The sequence below is a fragment of the Urocitellus parryii genome, chromosome 13 (genome assembly GCF_045843805.1).
Source record: "Urocitellus parryii isolate mUroPar1 chromosome 13, mUroPar1.hap1, whole genome shotgun sequence".
NCBI classification, from domain to species: Eukaryota; Metazoa; Chordata; class Mammalia; order Rodentia; family Sciuridae; genus Urocitellus; species Urocitellus parryii.
Window position 1 is genome coordinate 52093402 of NC_135543.1, and position 18982 is coordinate 52112383.

Here is an 18982-nt window from a genome sequence, read left to right on the forward strand (position 1 = left end):
AGTGTAGGGTACTATAGGCGACAGTAAGGACTTGGTCTTTTATTCTGAGAGACTGAGAAGCCATTGGAAGGCTCTGAGCTGAGAATGACTCTTGGTGTCCCTAAAAGAAAAGGAAATTGGGACGCATTATCTGTACATATAACAGTGGGAGGACCATGTGGAAACAAAGGGAGGAGAGGAGGGCAATCTACAAACCAAAGAGGGGCCTCAGAGAAAACCAGCCCTTGCATCTTGGATAGCTAGCCTCCAGCATTGTAAGAAAAGAAGTCTCTGTTAGGTAAGCCATCCAGTCTGTGGTACTTTGCTATGGTGGCCCTAGCACACAACACAAAGGCTACCGCAGTATCCAGGGTAGCAATGACAGCGGTAGTGGTGAAAATGTGACAAGTGGTCAGATGGTGCACAGTTTTGGAAGATAGAACAAATAACATTCGATGGAAGTTCTGAATTAGAGTGTGAAGAGAGATAATGCCAAGGGTTTTGCCTGAGTAACTGGAAGACTGAGGTTGTTATGACGGAGATGGGGAGGATAAGAAAGCCTTGGTTTGAGTTGGAAGAACACAAGGTTGGTTTGAGACAGTCTGCATCTGAGATGCTTGCGAGACCTTTAAGAGGAGGCCTAAAATGTGAAGCTGGATATGTGACTCTGGAGTTCAGGGAGTAGACCAGTATAAAAACCTGCATTAGAGAGCAAACAGCATATTGGTGGCGCTCAAAGACCAAAGAAACAAAAAAACTAGATGAGAACAAATGTAAATGGAAAAGTAGGTGCTAGGACTGAGCCTTGGAGTTATGGCAATGTTACTCACAAGCTCTGTCAAATCTTAGGAACACTTCAAAAGGGTATATCAGAAAAATTATTTGCTTTACAAGGAATATGAAGGCTTCCAGACTTCCTACACGAAGAAGTAAGAGAGTCATTCCTCAGGATGGCAGTTGGCGTTGTGAACTAGTTACCATTATACTGAAAATCAAAGATGGAGCTTGCTTAGCATTGGAAGGGGAGACTTCACATTACATTAGCTTTCCTGAATAATCTGCTCACTGTTAGGAGACTTATCAGCTGTGCGGACAACATAACAGTTTTATAGATGTCTCCCCTCCTAGTTTTTTAAATGCTTTTATGCATCTTTTCAAATATTGTTTTAAAATCTTATAAGAAGCTGGGTGCAGTGGCATATACCTGTAATCCCAGCAGCTCTGGAGGCTGAGGCAGGAGGATCGTGAGTTCACAGGCAGCCTCAGCAAAAGTGAGGTGCTAAGCAACTCAGTGAGGCCCTGTCTCTAAATAAAATCCAAAATAGGGCTAGAAATGTGGCTCAGTAGTTGAGTGTTCCTGAATTCAATACCCAGTCAAAAAAAAAAAAAAATCTTATAAGAAAATCAGTTTTGGAGTAATCAGTTTTTTCCAAAACTTGTTTTTCTTAAAAACCTGAAGAAGTAAATCCTTCTACAGTTGCTATATTTTTCCCATATTTAATAATCCTTTTCATTTAAACTATTTTAAAAGTCAGTATGTATTCCCTAGAGAAGAAAATCTAGCAAACTTCACTCCAGAAATATGTATCTTAGGTCTCAAGGAAGATATCAGTCTACATGGCATTTCCTAAGAGGAAAAAAATAGCTACTAACAAGCAACTCTGCTTCAACCCTTAAATAGATTGCTCTTTTCTGTTCTTAAATGTACAGAATAAAATTGTCATAGATAATTAATAATTATATATGAATTTTGATAATACAAAAGATTAGAATAAATATAGAATTATGTCAGGCAGTTACAAAGATATTAGATATGTTTCTATAACAATACATACCACACTATCACATGGCAAATACTGTCTGAATGATCTACAAATAAATAATAAAGGTTTTTCCACTTATCATAAGCTAAAGTCACTACCCTGATGATTTGAAATAATTTTCACAAAATAAAATCTTTAAATCTTACCCCAATTCTATTTTCTTCTCTATTTTTATTTCTCCCAGTGTGTCTATTTTTAATAATATTTAATATTCCATGCACATGGATCACGCATTACAAGTAAACAGGGCTTGACGTTAAGTCAACAGAACTGGTTGACCTCTGGAAGGAAGGTATAACTTCCTCCTCTTCATCAAGTAGACAAGGATTATCCCCACCACTGGACAACTAGAGTTTGTTGGCAGGACAAATGGTTTTGTTGTCTTCTGTTCCTTTAAAACTTAAATTTTATTTTCAGAAACAATTTGGTAATTTAGGAAGAAATACAAACTCCATAGTTGTAATCTTCATGTGATACTTTTAGATAAGCAGGCATTCAAGGTTGAAATCTGATTAAAATTATTCCCAGAAGGTGTTAACTTCAGGATCATTCTGTGGGGAATCGGTGCTGCCTCTGAAATCTGAGTTAATCATTTTCAAGTTAGAAGAACCATGGTGCACACAGACACACACTGATGACATTGTCAGAGTAAAAAAATCACTGGATCATAAACTAGTAACCTCAGCGTTAATTTGCCTCATTTTGGCCCAGTTTATCATCAGAGAAAGGAAAGCACAGGATTTCCTGCCCCTCGTCCATTCCAGATTTCAACCAAACTACTGAATTGTAACGAGGAAAGAGTAGTCAGAGTTGAATCTGAGACAAACATGATCTTATAGCTCTAGGAATGGCAGCTCAATTTAAAAAGAATACAATGATCTGAGAAAATAACCCTGCCAGCCCAGTTGGCTCCCTGCTGTTCTAGTTCCCAGATTCCTATTTCTCTGCTATTCTGAAATCTCTGTGAGAAAACTGCTGAGCTGAGAGGCAAGCAAGAAGCTACACACTGCAGTGCTGATGAGCACATAAGCGCTCAAGTGCATTTTCTCTGCCTGGCTGTCACACTTACCAGTTTCCAAAGGAGTAATGGTGGGGGAAATGTTCTGATGTGGCCGAGGAGCTGGAGGAGAGAATGAAAACCCCACTCTAGGTTGAATCCAAGAAAAAGTTCAGAGGCAGGGCTAAAGGCAGGGACCCTGGGGGCCAGTTCAAAAATAATGCATGTGGTCAGGCAGCAGAATGTCAGGGCCCCACAGCCAGCCTTTTATGGCCAAGAAGGCAGATAAATATAGCAGCAAATGGGGAGGGTAGTCCCAGACTCTGAGGAGGAAAGGCACAGGCAGGTAGCTGCCTTCCTAATGTGATTATATTAGTGTGGACAACGGTCCGGTCTGATTAGACAAGCATGGGGTTTTTATTTGGCTATAAGAGCTGTGTTCAATATCACTGTAACCCAGCATATTTGAAAGTATAATGGAAAGAGTGGTTTGTGTGGACAGCTAAAAATAGGTGTAGTAATCCGATTCTCAAAATGGACTTCATGGAATTTTAATGCCAAGATATGATTCTGGGTGTGCTGTTAATAACAGGTGTACAATACACTGAAAAGATACAGAGTGAAAGGGAAAATTGGAGGCTAACTGGAGGCAAAGCAAGAAATGGGTCGTGCGTGGTGGTAGTTTGGGCCTCATGATACAGTCACCGTTTCTCTCATTTCAGGAAAATTTGCAAAGTAAGTCAGAGCTCTGGTCTGGTTATTTGTCTCCTGGATCATTAACGAAAGCCTTTGGGGAAGAAACTCAATGTTTTGTCTTTCCTAAACTCAGAGAAAGACCAAAGAAATTCTGTTTTTGAGTCAGTGGAGCTAAAGAGGAGGTGGCTCTGGTAGAGCCTGCACTGTGGACTCTCCTCAGATGCAAGTTCCAGGCCTTTCTTGACCCTACATGGCCATGAACCTCAAGCAACTTCTGCTTCTCCAAGTTTCAATTTCTTTCTCTGAAAAAAATGGTGGTTATAGCATCCAAGTTGTAGGATTGCTGAAATTAAATGTTCCAACGCAGGTAAAGCATTTAGCCCAGCGACTGCCACAGGATGAAGACCCAGTAAATGTCAACTATTATTATCGACAGTAATAATATACAAGTTCATTGTTTAGATAATATACATTGGTCTGTGTTCTTGCAAGTAATTATATTGACTGAATACAGATCCCTGTCATCTATCAAAATATTAGCCCCAAATATTATTGTGTGCTTTGTATTTACTTTCTTTTTAAAAGTTACTTTTTTATTTTCTAGCTTAAATTAAATTTATTTTAATTGATACATAAAAACACAAAAATTGTACATATTAATGGGGTACCATGTGATGTTTCAATACATGTATATAATGTACAGTGTTTAAATTAGGATAAACATACCTGTGTCCTGAAACATTTAATGTTTCTTTATGGGAAGAAATGTTCAAACTCCTTTCTTCTAGCTTTTTGAAGTGTACAGTGCATTATCACTATCTGTGGTCACTCTATGTGCAATAATAGCATACCAGAGCTTCTTACTCCTATCTAACTTGAGTGACATCATGTGGCACTTGTCTTTCTGTGTCTGGCTTATTTCACTTAACATAATGATCTCTAGTTACATCCGCGTTGTCACAAATGACGAAATTTCCTACTTTTTAATGGGCAAATAGAATTCCACTGTGTATGTGTACCACAGTTTTAAAAATTTATTTATCATTGAATGGACACTTTGGTTGTTTCCATTTCTTGGTTATTGTGAATAGTGCTCCAGATGTCTCTTTAACATATCGATTCCATTTCCTTTGGATGTATACCCAGTGGTGGGATTACTGAATCTCATGGTAGTTCTATTTTTGGCCTTTTGAGGAACGTCCATACTGTTTCTCCATAATAGCTGTACTACTTTATATTCCCACCAACAGTGTGAAAGTGTTCCTTTTTTCTTCACATTATTGCTTAGCACTTCCTGTCTTTAATTTTTTTTTATAATATCCATTCTTGCTGGGGTGATATAATTACTTTCTTGATGATAATTACAGTTACATCATTGAGGACTTATCAAATGCCAAACACTGGGATCAGTACTTTATATACATGATCCCACTGAATTCTCCTAATACCCTGCAAGGTAGGTATCACTAGCTCCATTATATAGCTAAGGGAAGAGAGGCTTTAAAAGGTGAAGTCATTTTTGAGATCAAAGTTTGTGGATGACACAAATGCAGTCCATTCAGAAATATTTGGATTCCAAAGTCCAGTACTTGTTGTCATGTATTGCTGTGTCCTCTAAGGACATTTTGTTGACAGGAAACTAGCTGTTTTGAAACAGTCTTTCAAGGGCAATATAGGTCTCCATTCATAACAGAGGGTCAGCTTCTGAGTTACCCAAAGCATGTGAAAGAATCTTTCCACTTAGCTCCTGATCCAGTTTCCTGGGAAAATTCAACCTGGCAATTCTTCATCTATATACTCTCTGGTTAGTCTGCAAATGAACATTTCAGTTGTCTAGAATCCATAAATGTTTTAAGCTTTGTGTTCCCCAAGCATCAATTTGTTCTTCAAACATACAATACAGAATATAGTGACTCTTCTCAAGTTTTATCTACCAGCCACTGGGATGGCTCCTGGGTGAGCTTTTTCTGTAGAGAACATAGTGTGTTGCTTCAAATCCTCTCAAAGCAGGAAAGGGAAAAATAAACACAAATTAGAAGCACAAATCATTGTAATACTAGCTAATATTTATGTTTGGCATATTAGTAATTAGTATTACTAATTGCTTTACAATATTTTATTTGATGATCGGACACATGTTAAAACACACTATGAATTAAGAAGCTGATACTTAGAGAGATTAATATTAGTTGTGTTAAGTCACACAATTAGAATGTGACAGGTGATTCAAATCCAGGTCTGTTGTGCAGAGTCCAAACTGATTGGTCAGACGGTGCTGCCTCTCAACCATTTATCCATGTATTATTGTGTGTATGCTTAGAAAGCACCATGTGTGGATAATAATATCCATTAGAAGAAAAAACTGTTATGGAAGAAGAGTTTCATTTATGTTTCTTATGCGAAAATATATTTAGTAGGTCAAAATGTACTGGCTGCATGTAGCAATGTATCAATACATTGAAGTATTTACTGCACTTTGATCCCCATCAGGAACACAAAATGAGAGAAGTCCCCATACATTGTGAGATAAATATATTGAGATATTATCATTTATTCATTGACCATTCAGGAGCCCAGTGAAAGTCAAAGAGTATATTGCAAACAAATATACATAAGATTGTACAAAAGAAGTGTGAGCTAGACCCAGCCTAGGGTCCTAAGTGATCTTTCTGCTATAGCATCATCTGTATTCAGTCCTTTCTAATAGCATATTTATCCAAAATACAACCATCCAGATAATAAATTATATATAGTCATGTATTAGATAATAAAACTAAAGTTAAAGAAAAAAAAATTAGTTGGGCTCATTCAAACTGATTATTTGATTTAGTCACAGTTCCCTTAATAGATTTGTACTCATGCTGTTGATTACTCTGATTTTCTCACAATGCCCTTAATGGATGTGTAATTATTGTGAACTTAATGGAGTACCATACTCCTGTTAATTTCAAATTTCCCAGAAACCCCTATAACATAACATACTTTTCCCCCCTCTCTTTTTTGGTACCAGGGATTGAACTCAGAGGCACTTAACCACTGAGCCACATCCCCAGCCTATATTTATTTTTTTTATTTTGAGACAGGGTCTCACTAAGTTGCTTAGGGCCTCACTAAATTGCTAAGGCTGGCTTTGAAATTTTAATCCTCCTGCCTCAGCCTCCCAAACTGCAGGGATTACAGGCGTGCACCACCACACCCGGCTAATTCAACATACTTTTAAAAAAAGCATATAACTATAGAAGTTGGAAACTTCAGAAGATATTTGCTTCAAGAATTCTAGCTTCTTAAAAAGTAGTCTTATTTAAAGTAGATACATTTTCTCTTTAAACTGTGAGGACATTAATGTTTTCTAAGTGTGAAGTAACAAGTTTAACTAACAATAGTATATTCTAAAAGCCAAAATAAATGCATAAAAGATGTTTAGCAATCTAGCATTTTGCCAGCTCATTTTTGTTTTACAGTAGTAGAGAAGAAATTAATAGCAAATCGTTACTCTATGCACAAGGGAATAAACAACAAAAATATTCTTTAGAGATGAAATGTAAAAACAACAAAAACTAAACTCCAACTGAAATTAATCAAGTTTTTTTCTAAGTTGCTGGTTTTAATTAACAAATAAAATCCATACACTAATGACATGGAAAAAAAACCTGAGCAATTGCTCAGTTCAGTTCATAAGACATTTATGAAAAACCTACCAATGTTTCAGGCTTTGTGCTATCCTCTAGGGTGCAGAGGTGACTAACCCATGTCCTCAAAATAGCTGCCAGGTAGTTGAGTAGACAGATTCCTCAATAATAATTAATAATTATTAATAATTATTAATAATTAATGATAATTATATTACAATAGGATAGATGAAATAGTGTATTTAATAGAGAAGGATAATTTGGTCAGCTGTTACATCTGTACACAGCAAAACCCCAAAAAATCCCTCTCTTTTAAAAGATAGAAACTGAAGGGACAAATCCAATGACTTCATCCACTGTCCACCTATTATGTAAAGCACCATGATAGGTACAGAGAAGCAAAAATGACTGACACAGACCCTGTCCTGAGATCAAAGATTTCTAAATTCTAAGTAACATTTTTCCATGCAGATGCTTTCAGGGCTGTGGATGTGGTTTAGTGGCAGAGCGTTTGCCTGGGATGTGTGAGGCCCTGGGTTCAGTCCCCAGCACAGCAAAACAAACAAAAACAGATGTTTTCAACAGAAGGAATAGCTTAAAGACATTGTTCAGTGAGCTCTTTTGCAAGCAGTACATTTGTTGTAGCCTATTCATCTAATTAAGTGTGTGTGTGCATGTGTGTATGTGTGTGTGTGTGTGTGTGTGTGTGTGTATTGAGGGTGACAGGTTCTGGCATCTAATTCTGATATTTATTATTGAGGGACTTTAAAAAATCATTTCATAATTCTGGAGCTCCATTTTCTCAATTACAAAATAAAGTACTGGGACTAATGATCTCTAATATGATTTCCAGCTTACCTGGGTTATTGATCCAAAAGTGACTAGTCTAGTCTTGCCTTGCTTATGAGCTGATTTAGCAACATCCTATGTGGAGCAATTTGGGTGCAAAGGAGGGAAGGGTAAAATAAATCCTCCTTGCTCCAAAAAGTCTGCTTGTAGTTGATAGCTCACCTCTGAAACGCTCCTTCCTGAGAGCATCATTTTATGACTTTAAACCATACTATATTGGAAATAACCCAGAAATGTGTTTCAGATACACTATCATTGCTTTAAGTCTGTATATCATGCATACAGGAAGGTCGGTGAAGGGAAGAAGAGATGAAGGAAAGGCTGAAGGATGGGGCCGAGGACCCTTATCAGAAACCAAATTTGACCTAGTTATTGAATGAACTAGACCTCAAGTACGTGAACTAGGTCTAGTTCTAAAATTAGAGCTGATGCTCATGTTGTCCATATCTAGGTATTGGAAAAATGAAGCCAATCAGGCCCTCCAGGATGGGAGGGGGCTATGTGAGCTCTTTCCCCAAATGGGGATGGGATAAGAATTCCTTGGCCAGTTTTCCTGAAAAAGGGCAATCCTGCAGTGATAAAGCACTGGCAGGTAAGCGGTGGGACAGGGCCCTAATCCCTACTCAGACCCTTACAGACTGCCCTGTCCCCTAGACTTGACTCCAAGCCTGTGGAATGCTGCAGTTATGGCTACAGAAATGCAATCACTTTCTATTCTTTATGACTTGCCCATCTTTATTCCTTTTTTCCTCAGTTCTCTTTTCCATCACAAGAAACTTCACTTTGGGCTGGGGCTGGGGCTCAGTGGTAGAGCGCTTGCCTCGCATGTGTGAGGCCCTGGGTTCGATCCTCAGCACCACATAAAAATAAATCAAGATATTGTGTGTTCATCTACAACTAAAATTAAAAAAAAAAAAAGAACCTTTACTTTGCCTATCCAAACCTCTTCTCCTATTTGTAGGAGAAGAAAGGGAAGCCCTTGGTTGTTCAGGTACACCAGGCCTAGGATTGTTGGATGACTGGGCAGAGGCTGTATTAATAAACATTTCCCTACGAGCAGAAAAATCAGTAGTTATCAGAGGTCCTTGTGGAAGCTCTTGTTGATCCAGTTCTGAATCTGTGACCTTGGCCTCCCCCAGAGCTCCAGACCCCACAACCAAGGTTTGACCCCACCCTACCTTTCCTAGACTGTCTACCTCTGAGGGTAAAAAAAGGGAAGAACTCAGTATGAATGGGCAGCATACTGAATGCCAGGCATGTCCAAAGTCCCAGGTGAGTCTCACCACCTTCCTTTAATAGATCCCAAGATGCTGGGCATGCTGGTTCACGCCTGTGGTTCCAGCTATTCAGCAAGCTGAGGCTGGAGGATGGCAAGTTCACAGCCAGTCTGGGCCACTTTATGGGACATTGTCTTAAAATAAAAAATTTAAAAAGGGCTGGGGATGTAGTTCAGTGGTAGAATTCTTGTCTAGCATGTGCTAGGCCCTAGATTCAATACCCCAGTGAGGGGGGTGGGGTGGGATATATATATATCCCCCAAGATAATGAAAAGTTGACCGTAGTTATGTTCTTTTAACCTCGATCCATACCTTCCATTCACAATGCTCCTCCTGCCCACTACTCTGGTGATTGAAAAGTTGTCCATGTGCTCCGTAACGGCTAAGGACAGAGAGCAGTCAGGCAGTTAAGGCTGATCAATATTTTTTTTAGAACTTCCTGTGGTCTGCCAGGATCTTTGTTTGAGTTGGATTGAAATCTGTCCTTTCATTATTTACTAATACTTGTCAGGAAATGATGCCTTTGAATTTCCAGAAATATGATAACACTTCAACATCCTTCATTTCGGGGAAAAAAAAAATTGGCTTCAGCAGTGTTTTCACACTATGGCATTAGCAACTAGAACTAGAACCAAACTAGAACCAAAGTTCCCATTCATGAATCTGTTCATGCTGTCTGAGAAAGCCTGTAGACTATAGGAATCCAGGCACTGGTGCCGAGGACAGAATGAGGGCTGTGATTATGGACTGATGGAGAATAACAAGCAGAGCTCATTACTTCCTCTCTCCCTTAAGACCTTCGCATGGCCTCTCATCACTTGTTCCTTCCTACTTGCCCTCTTCAGCATGGGATGAGGAAATCTTCGCCATCTGGCCCGGCATCCTTCTCCAGCTCCACACCTCTCTGTTTCCCTGCTTGCCTTCTGAGTTCCAGCCATAGGTGTCTCCTTGCAGGTCCTGAACCCCAGGATGCTAAAGCCCCAGTTCCTTCACACATATTGCTCCTCTTGGTCCTGCGAGACACAAGCATATTTCTTCCTTCACTCCTATTCCTTGAAGACCCCATGTCATCTCCTTCTGGAAGACTTCCCCAAGTCCACTGGGATGTGAAGTGTATACTACAATATACAATTTAGGTGTTTACTTTTCTGTCTTTTGCACTGTGAATGACCTGTGGGCAGAAGCTGGATCTCTTTTTTTTTGCTAAGTACTCCCAGTACGTAGCTCCTGACACATAATAAGAATTTGGTAAATAGTCGCTCAAAAAAGAAAAATGGAAAATGTATGTAAAGGACAACTCAGAGTCAAGAGGGCCTTATTATTCCCAGCAGAAGCAGTGGCCAGAGCATATTCTTTACTGCTTGCTGGCCCCCCAGTTCCCACAGGGAAACCACTTGAAGACCAGGTGATACCTATCCACACAGTGGCTGCTTTACAAGAAAAAGCATCTTGAGCTCAGGAAACCTGTAGACTTTATAATGAGCATCAAGGGTACCTCCTCTTTGCTGCAGAGGGAGGCATTATCTTGATTACACCAGACAGTGAGCACCTCTGCTTTTTGCCCTGGAGGGAGACACTTTATCTTCAAAGGCTGTTCAGTACACAAACATCCCTGAAAAGCTGGTTTGGGACCAAAGGAAACTAGCACCTCACTTAGAAGATGAGCAGAACATAAGAGAGCCATGGGGAGCTGTCTCCCCAAAATGGACACCATCTCCTCTCAATCACAATTAATGAGCCACTGTACTACTCTACCATAATTTGTTACCTGGTCTCTAAATACAGAGCAGGGGGATATTTCCAGACATCTCCCAGCACTCGACGTTGGAACCGGGCATTAGGAACATCTTCATTTTTATTCTATCCCTCCTAAGTGTGTTCTTTGGGGTGGGGGTAGGGTTAACCTCTCTGGCTATTGCTTCCTCCATAGGGAGTGGGACTAGAAGAGTGTCGCTCCCTCCTGGCTGCACATTAGAGTCACCCGAGGAGCTTTCAACAGTACTCAGGAGCAGGCCATATTCCAGGACAATTAACTCAGAGTCACTGACTTGGGACGTGAGTGTTTCTTAAAAGTTCCTAAATGACTCTGACATGCAACCCAAGAGGAAGATCATCTCTTAAGTCTCTTTCAATTCTAAAATTATGAAAGCCTCTAAATTAAAAAAGAAAGCTATAAATATTTGTACAAATAGAAGTTTTCCTTTCCAATTATCTCCTTGGGAAATATTTTTCCCAGAAGATACTATGAATCAAAGAGTATGTTTTAACAAATTGCTATTTGGAATAATTAGGTTCATCTACAATGCTACTAACCTAATATGAATGTTCTCTTTCCTCATTGCCCCACCAATATTAGGATGTTTGACTTTTATTTTTTATTTTTTGGCAAGTTTAACAAATGGGGGAAATATTTATTTTTAATTGCATTTTAAAATTATTTGTGATACTGAACATTTCCTTAAATGTTTGCTATTTGGCCTTTCTCTTGAGTGAGTTATCTTTTTACCTCTGCCATACAGATTATTTTTCTTGAGAACATTACGAGTCTCTTAAAATAGTAATACAACAGCCACCATTAGTTAAGACCTGCTGTATTCTGAATATTATACCAATGCTTTACAGACATTATTTTAATTTTTTACAAAAAATTAAATATTAGTTATGATCCCCAAGTTACAAATGAAAAAAAAATAAAATCAAAAACAAACACACAAAAATAAAAACTATGGTTCAGAGAGGTTAGGTAAGCCATCCAAAGTCACAAAGATAGTAAATATTGGAGCTGGGATTTGAATTCAGTTCCAATCAGCTCTAATGATCCATTCTCTTTACTAGACAGGTAAGTGCTCAATACCTGTCCTACTCACATCCCTTCCTGAGGAATTCTGCCCTGCTCACAGTACCTGTAGGTGTTTAGTACTATATGCCTCCTGCTCTGGGACCACAGGTGATGATGGATCCTTTCTGATCCAAAGGTAACTAAGGTATTTCTTCTAACCAGCAACCTACAGTCAATGGTCTGAGCCAAAAAGGTGAGCCAGTCACATACTCCCTTGAGAATTTAAATTTGGAAATACTGAGTGTCAAGACACTTAATAGGAACAAAAGTCAAAAAGGCTGAGTCAAAAGATGTCTTGGGTATATATGTGGAATCTCTAGACAGTGAGCAAGCCACCAAACTGAACTTACGAGGGACCATAAACTGAAGTTATAGAAGGACAGTTGGTATACAGTAACAAAATTGATGTGCTTCAAAAACCATCAGTGCAGGGGCTGGAGATGTGGCTCAGCGGTAGCGCGCTCGCCTGGCATGCGTGCGGCCCGGGCTCGATCCTCAGCACCACATACCAACAAAGATGTTGTGTCCGCCGAGAACTAAAAAAAAATAAATATTAAAAATTCTCTCTCTCTCTCTCCTCTCTCACTCTCTCTTTAAAAAAAAAAAAAAAAAAAAAAAAAAACCATCAGTGCAATGAGAAAATGGCCCTTGGACCCATAGAGAGAAACCAAGCGGCCAATCCCTCAAGCTACCTGTTTTTAGCAACTCTCCAGTATAGATCATCCAGTTCACGTGTACCCCTAAAATATGTACCCTTTTTCTTGAGCTATCTGGACTGTGTTTCTAAATTCCTTGCTATCAAGCAAGCAAAAATAATCTATTAAATCTTGTATAGTCTGGCTATTAAACATTTATTTGTCATCACAAAAAACTTCCATTCAATTCTTCCCTTACTTTTTCCCATTACATTCTGACTTTCACATAAGTAGATTCATCAATTAAATAATCAGTAACACTTTCACCCCAAACTGAAATACATGTCAAATATACTGACAGAAAGCAGATCAGTGGTTGCCTGGGGTTGGGGTGGGGGAGAAATGAGAACAGTGGGTAGGGATGGACCACAAAGGGGATGAAGAAACTTGGGGGTGATGCATATTTCATGATCTTGATCGTGGTTACAGTTTCACAAGTAGATGCATATGTCAAAACTTGTCACATTGTGCAGTTTAAATAAGCATAGCATATTGTGGCCAATGACACCTTGGTTTAAAGCCATTAAAAATATCTATATTCTCCCCAACAAAGTACTTACACAATTCTATCTCATTCGACTTATTGTGCTTTGTGCTCAACTATAACTCACTTACATTTAATCGTGCGTGGTACACACTACGTGAGATTAAGTTAGTCTCAATTTTCATATTCTGTTTTTCAATTGTATTTCATTAAAAATTATTTCTTTCACCATTGTTTATTACACTTGGAGAATCATGTGTTAAGCTCTGTAGTTTCTAATCTATTTCCATTAATATTTTTTCACTTGTTAGCCAATCTTTCTGTTTTTAAACTTTGTACCATCTGGCTTGGAGATCTGAAATTTTGTTCCTTTCTATTATTATGAAGTTATGTTAAGGAAAGGAACTTAATGAGGCATTTTATATAAAAAGAGTATACTTTTTAAGAACCAACATAGTAATACTAAAGATTTTATTCATTGTCTCTTACCCTGCCTTGGAAAATAATTTTTATTAGGCCTGTGTATCGGAACAAGACCTAACCTGTTTGTGGCTGATCTGGCCACCTATGTACCAAGAAAATTTCACTCTGGACCTAGCAGTTGATACAGAAATTTGATTACATTCAGCTGGTTGAGTTTCAACACAAAATTCCTTTCCCCATTTACCACTTCCCCAAACACCCTAATTTTATTTCTACTGTCTTTATCTCAAAGTTAAATATAGAGTCTTAACTGAGGTTTTATTGAGCACATATGATGTGCCTGGTATTCTGAAATGTAGTGGAAATACAAGCAGAATAAGGCACTTTGGAGAATTAGGGCCACCTTACTATCATGGTTCTTTAGGTAATAAATTGTAGCCACTTCAGACTTAGCCTCTGGCTCTTTGGTCTTTTGGAGATTACCAGGTTGCACAGCAAAGCTAGTGCTTTGATGCTTGCTTTACTGATGTGGCACTCTTGGTGGGGGGGAGGCAATGAAAAGGGAGGTATTCCAAGTGAAATGTTGACAAGTTATGTAAAATGCAAACTGTCAGTGGAAATTACTGTTATTTATTATTTCTGCAGGGAAAACTCAAGTTCAAATCCCAATACACTTACAGGTGGCTGGCAAAGTAGTTATTTTCCCAAGACACTTATTTCAGTGGAATTAAGCCTTGCTAGAAAATTACACAAGAGATCACAGAGTCTCTTTCCCTGGAGAGAGGAAAAAAAAACAACAACACAGAAATAAGTCAATGCCAGATAAGTGTTCCCAAGGCTCATGCATTGAAAGCTTGGTCCCCAGCTCATGGAATTATTGGGAAGTGGTAGAACCCTTAAGAGTGGGTCCTAGTGGGAGAAACTCTGGCTAGTGGTATGATCTTTAAGAGGATATTTGGATTCTGGCCCCCTCTTTCCTCTCTTCTTGCTTCCTGGCCACCATGAGGTAAAAAGCCTCCTACATGCTCTTACCATGACACATTGCCACCACAGGCCCAAAGCGACAGGGCCAATGCCCGTGGACTGCAACCTCTGAAATCATAAGCCAAAATAAACCTTCCCTCCTTTTAAGTTGATTACCGTAAGTATTTTGTTACAGTAACAGAAGGTTGACTAAAAGAGTCAACATTTTGTGTAAATATTTCCACTCCAAATTAAAGGGTCATTCTTCTTAATAGTGAGCATGCTTTGCCAATCAATATGACACAAAGGCTGAAAGCTCAAGCTCTGAAGTCCTACAGACCTGTGTCAGATTCCTGTGTTTTCCTCTTATCTACATGTGACGATGAGCAGGTCTCCGGGCTCTTAAAGGACCAGGTCCCTCATTTGTAAAATGGAGGATGGGAGTGACAGTACATTGCAAGTAATGTTAATGAGAGGAAATGTTGATAAAAGGCTTAGCAGAAAGCCTGGCTCATAAGATGTGCCCCCAAAAGAATAATAACAATAAAAATGTATTATTTGATTATTGTTGCTAAAAGTATACATTCAGAAATTCTACTGAACCATTATAAAAGTAACAGAATATGTTTGCAAGGTAGTTGGGAAGCAAGTCAAACATACATGAGAAGGTAGAGAAGAATTCAAAATTATTTAATGTTTTTCAAGATAATGTTTTCAGTTTAATGTTTTTCAATAGGACATTCATGATATGAATGTTCCTATTAGCTCAGAATTTTGGTGATGTCCCAAAGGCTGACAATGTGAGTTGTCAAAACATCTATTCAGGACATGGTACAAGATTGTGAAATCAATGTTGTGATCCTTAGTTAATTATCCAACTCAGGAATCATAGGAGGTAAGATTGATCTCTAGACCCAAGAAATTCTAGAGAAACCAGCATCCAGAATTCTTTGGAAAGAACCGTCAGGTGCTGTCCACCAGGCCACACACACCCCGTGGTGCCTCTCGCAGCACTTTGAAGACATCACCGTTCCACCTTCAGTGTGTAGTGTTGCTGGAGGGAAGCTGTTGCCAGCCTTTCCTCCATTGTTCCACCGTAGACAATCTATCTTTTCTTTCAGGCAGCTCTTATGATTTGCCTTTTACCCTGGATGTTCTGAAGTTTCACTGTGATATGACTTTGAACAGATTTTAATCTATTTTTGCTTGATATTAGAGTGTAATTTTCATCTGAATGAAGAATTTTGACTCTTTCAATTCCAGAAAACTCTTATCCTTTTTAACTTTTTTTTTTTTTTTTTTTTTTTTTTTTTTACCTAAGTCCTGGTTTTTATCTTGTTCTGAATTTCCTATTAAGTACACATTGGTCACCTCAACAGAGTCTCTGTTATTCCTAATAGCTCTTTATATGTATATTTGTCTCTTTATGCTGCATTTTAAGGAAGGCCTCAGTACTTACATTGTACTCACCTCAAAATGTTCCAAAAAATAACCATCAACTCCTGCAATCACCACACCCTATTCTTCAAACTATTTCTCCTCTTTTTTTCTTTACTTGAATTAGTGGTGTTATCTATCAGAAATCCTGATTGCTCCTACCAGGCTCATCTTCTGCTGATCCTTCAAACTACTACTGGAGCAATTTTTTAAAGAGTACAATTTTGAGCATATTAATCCCACTGTTAAGACAAATATGTGGTATCCCACTGACCTGCAAAAACATGGCTTAGAAGTCACTCAGGATATGGTCACAGCTTACCCCATGGGTGTCAGATACCTACTGTTTTCCGATCATACTTTACTTTCCAGGTGTTCATTCAACATGCATTTTTATGTATGGAGTACCTGTAATGTGATTACTTTCTGGGTGTTGGGATACTTCCATAAACAAAGCAGGCAAAAAAAAAATTCTCTTCAGGGAACTTAGTAGAAGAGGTAAATAGTAAACAGATTAAGTGTATAATATGTCAGAATAAGTGTGAAGGAAAAAAATCAAGCAAGAAGAGCGGGGGTGCTAGGAAGATAGGTGATGCATGTTAAATTGAATGACCAGAGAAGATTTTTCAGAAATAGTGATGTCTGAGTGAAAATTTGAAAGAGTTGAAGGTGCAAGTAGTGAACATACTAGAAAGAATAATGGAAATCAGAAGGAACATCAAATGTAAAGGTCTTCTTTAAAAAAAAAATTTTTTTAATTGTAGACGGACACAATACCTTTATTTGTTTAATTTTTTAATGTGGTGCTGGGGATTGAACCCAGTGCCTGATACATGCTAAGCAAGTGCTCTACCACTGAGCCACAACCCGAGCCCACAAATGCAAAGATCTTGAGGTGAAAAAAATACCTGACTTCTTTAAGAAACATTCAGGATATCAATATGTCTGGGCAGATTTGAGAAGGAAGGAAGTAGGAGATGAGGTCAGAGAAGTTCCCAGGACATTAAATAATTGAGCCTTGTAGGCCATTGTAAGGCATTTGGCTCTTGCTCTGAAGTAGATAAGACTCCATGGGAGGGTATTAAGCAGAACAATGACATGATCTAATTTCTGTTTTGAAAGGATCACTATGTGGAGAACAGACTGGAGGAGGACAAGGAAGCAAGGAGACTTGTCAGGAGGCTATTGCAAAAATCCAATCTTGAAATGAAAATAACTTGGACTAGAATGGTAGCAGTAGAGGTGGTGAGTCAGTCAAATTCTGGATATATTTTGCAAGAGTTAAACAAAAGTGTTGTGCTAATTACTGGAGATAATTCTAGGACCTAAGTAGACAAAAACCTTATCAGGATTGACTGATCAGTTGGATGAAGGACATGAAAGAAAAAGAGGGGGTTGGGGCTGGGGTTGGGGCTCAGTGGTAGGGCCCTTGCCTAGCATGTGTGAGGCATTGGGTTCGATCCTCAGCACCACATAAAAATAAACAAAATAAAGGTCCATTTACAACTAAAAAATATTTTTAAAAAGGGTGGGGGGAGTAAAGGTGTGTCAAAGGGTTTTAGCCTGAACAACTAAAAGTAGAATTAGCTTGATGGAAAACAGGTTTTGGAGATAAAGAAGGGGAGATCAGTTTCAGAGTATGAACATCTAGATGCCTATCAGACCTCCTCTTGGGGATGTCAAAAGAGCATATAGACGTGAATTTGGAGCTAGAGATACATGCTTGAAAACAATCATGTATTAGCAATATTTAAAGCCCTGAGAGTGGATGAGGTTAGCTAGGAAAGGATCGTTGACAGAAATGAGAGGAGATTCAAGCACTGACTCTTGGACGACTAAAAATGACTAAAGAAATTAGGAGGAATTGACAAAACAGACTGAAGGGTCTCCATCAGGAAGTAAGAAATCAAGAGAAGAGAGTGTTTCAAAGGTTGGAGTGATGACTCTGTCAAATGCTATTTGTGGACTGAGAATGAGCTATGAGGATATGGAGCTCATTGATGACCTTGATGAAGACATGTTAGGTGAAGAGGTAGGGAAAAAAAATTTATTCTAGTGGATTTAAGAGGTCATTGGATTTGTACACCCATGTTCATAGTAGTACTATGTCCAACACAGGTCTCATTGGGATAAAATCAAGGTGTTGAGAAGACTGTGTTCCTTTCTAGAAGCTCTAGGGGAGAATAAATTTTCATTCCTTTTCCAGTTTCCAGAGGCCACCTGCATTCCTTGGCCTTCTTTCTCCAACTTTAAAGCCGACAACATCGCCTCTTTCTGAATAAGCTACCACATATCTCTCTGATTTCTTCTGCCTCCCCACTTATGGGATACATTACATAATCCAATACATAGAGAACCCAATAATGCAGGAGAGGGCAGAATTATTGGTATGACATGAGCAAGAAAATGGAGGAACTGAATTTTTTAGGAACAAGGAAAGGACATCTGGGGACAGATGTTAGCTGGTGAGCAGATGTGATGGGTAGGAGTTTGTGTGAGTCATTTATTTTCTCAGTGACTTATGAACAAGTTCATCAGCTAAGAGTGAGGATGAGGCAGAGGGTGTTACTGGTGTGAGAGAGGTTGCAAAACTGCGAAAAACATCATGAGCACCACAGGCCCACTTGAGTCTGTGATCACTACAGTTTGAGTTGAATGATACTCTGTCATTGTTAGCTGTCTTATACATGACACCCTCTATAACTCTGCATCCTTATCTACTAAACCAGCCCACCCCATCCCAGAGGCAGCAACTGTTTAATTTTAAAACAGGGTAAACCACAGTCCCCACCACAGACCTAGGCAATGCAGTTGCTGTGTAATACCAGTTGATTGAGTAGAAGACAGACAAGACAATTATCTGACACTAGAGAAGCAAAAGAAATGTTTCT

At 38.8% G+C, this 18982-nt stretch overlaps 1 protein-coding gene across 1 annotated transcript in view; it reads right to left on the reverse strand.

Annotated features, from left to right (window-relative positions):
• Positions 1-3055, reverse strand: part of Myom1 (myomesin 1) — a 129643-nt gene extending 126588 nt beyond the window's left edge. The window contains exon 1 of the mRNA XM_026394533.2: positions 2872-3055. The gene's annotated coding sequence lies outside the window, so the exon portion shown is untranslated. The remainder of the gene's footprint in view (positions 1-2871) is intronic.
• Positions 3056-18982: the final 15927 nt, after the last annotated feature.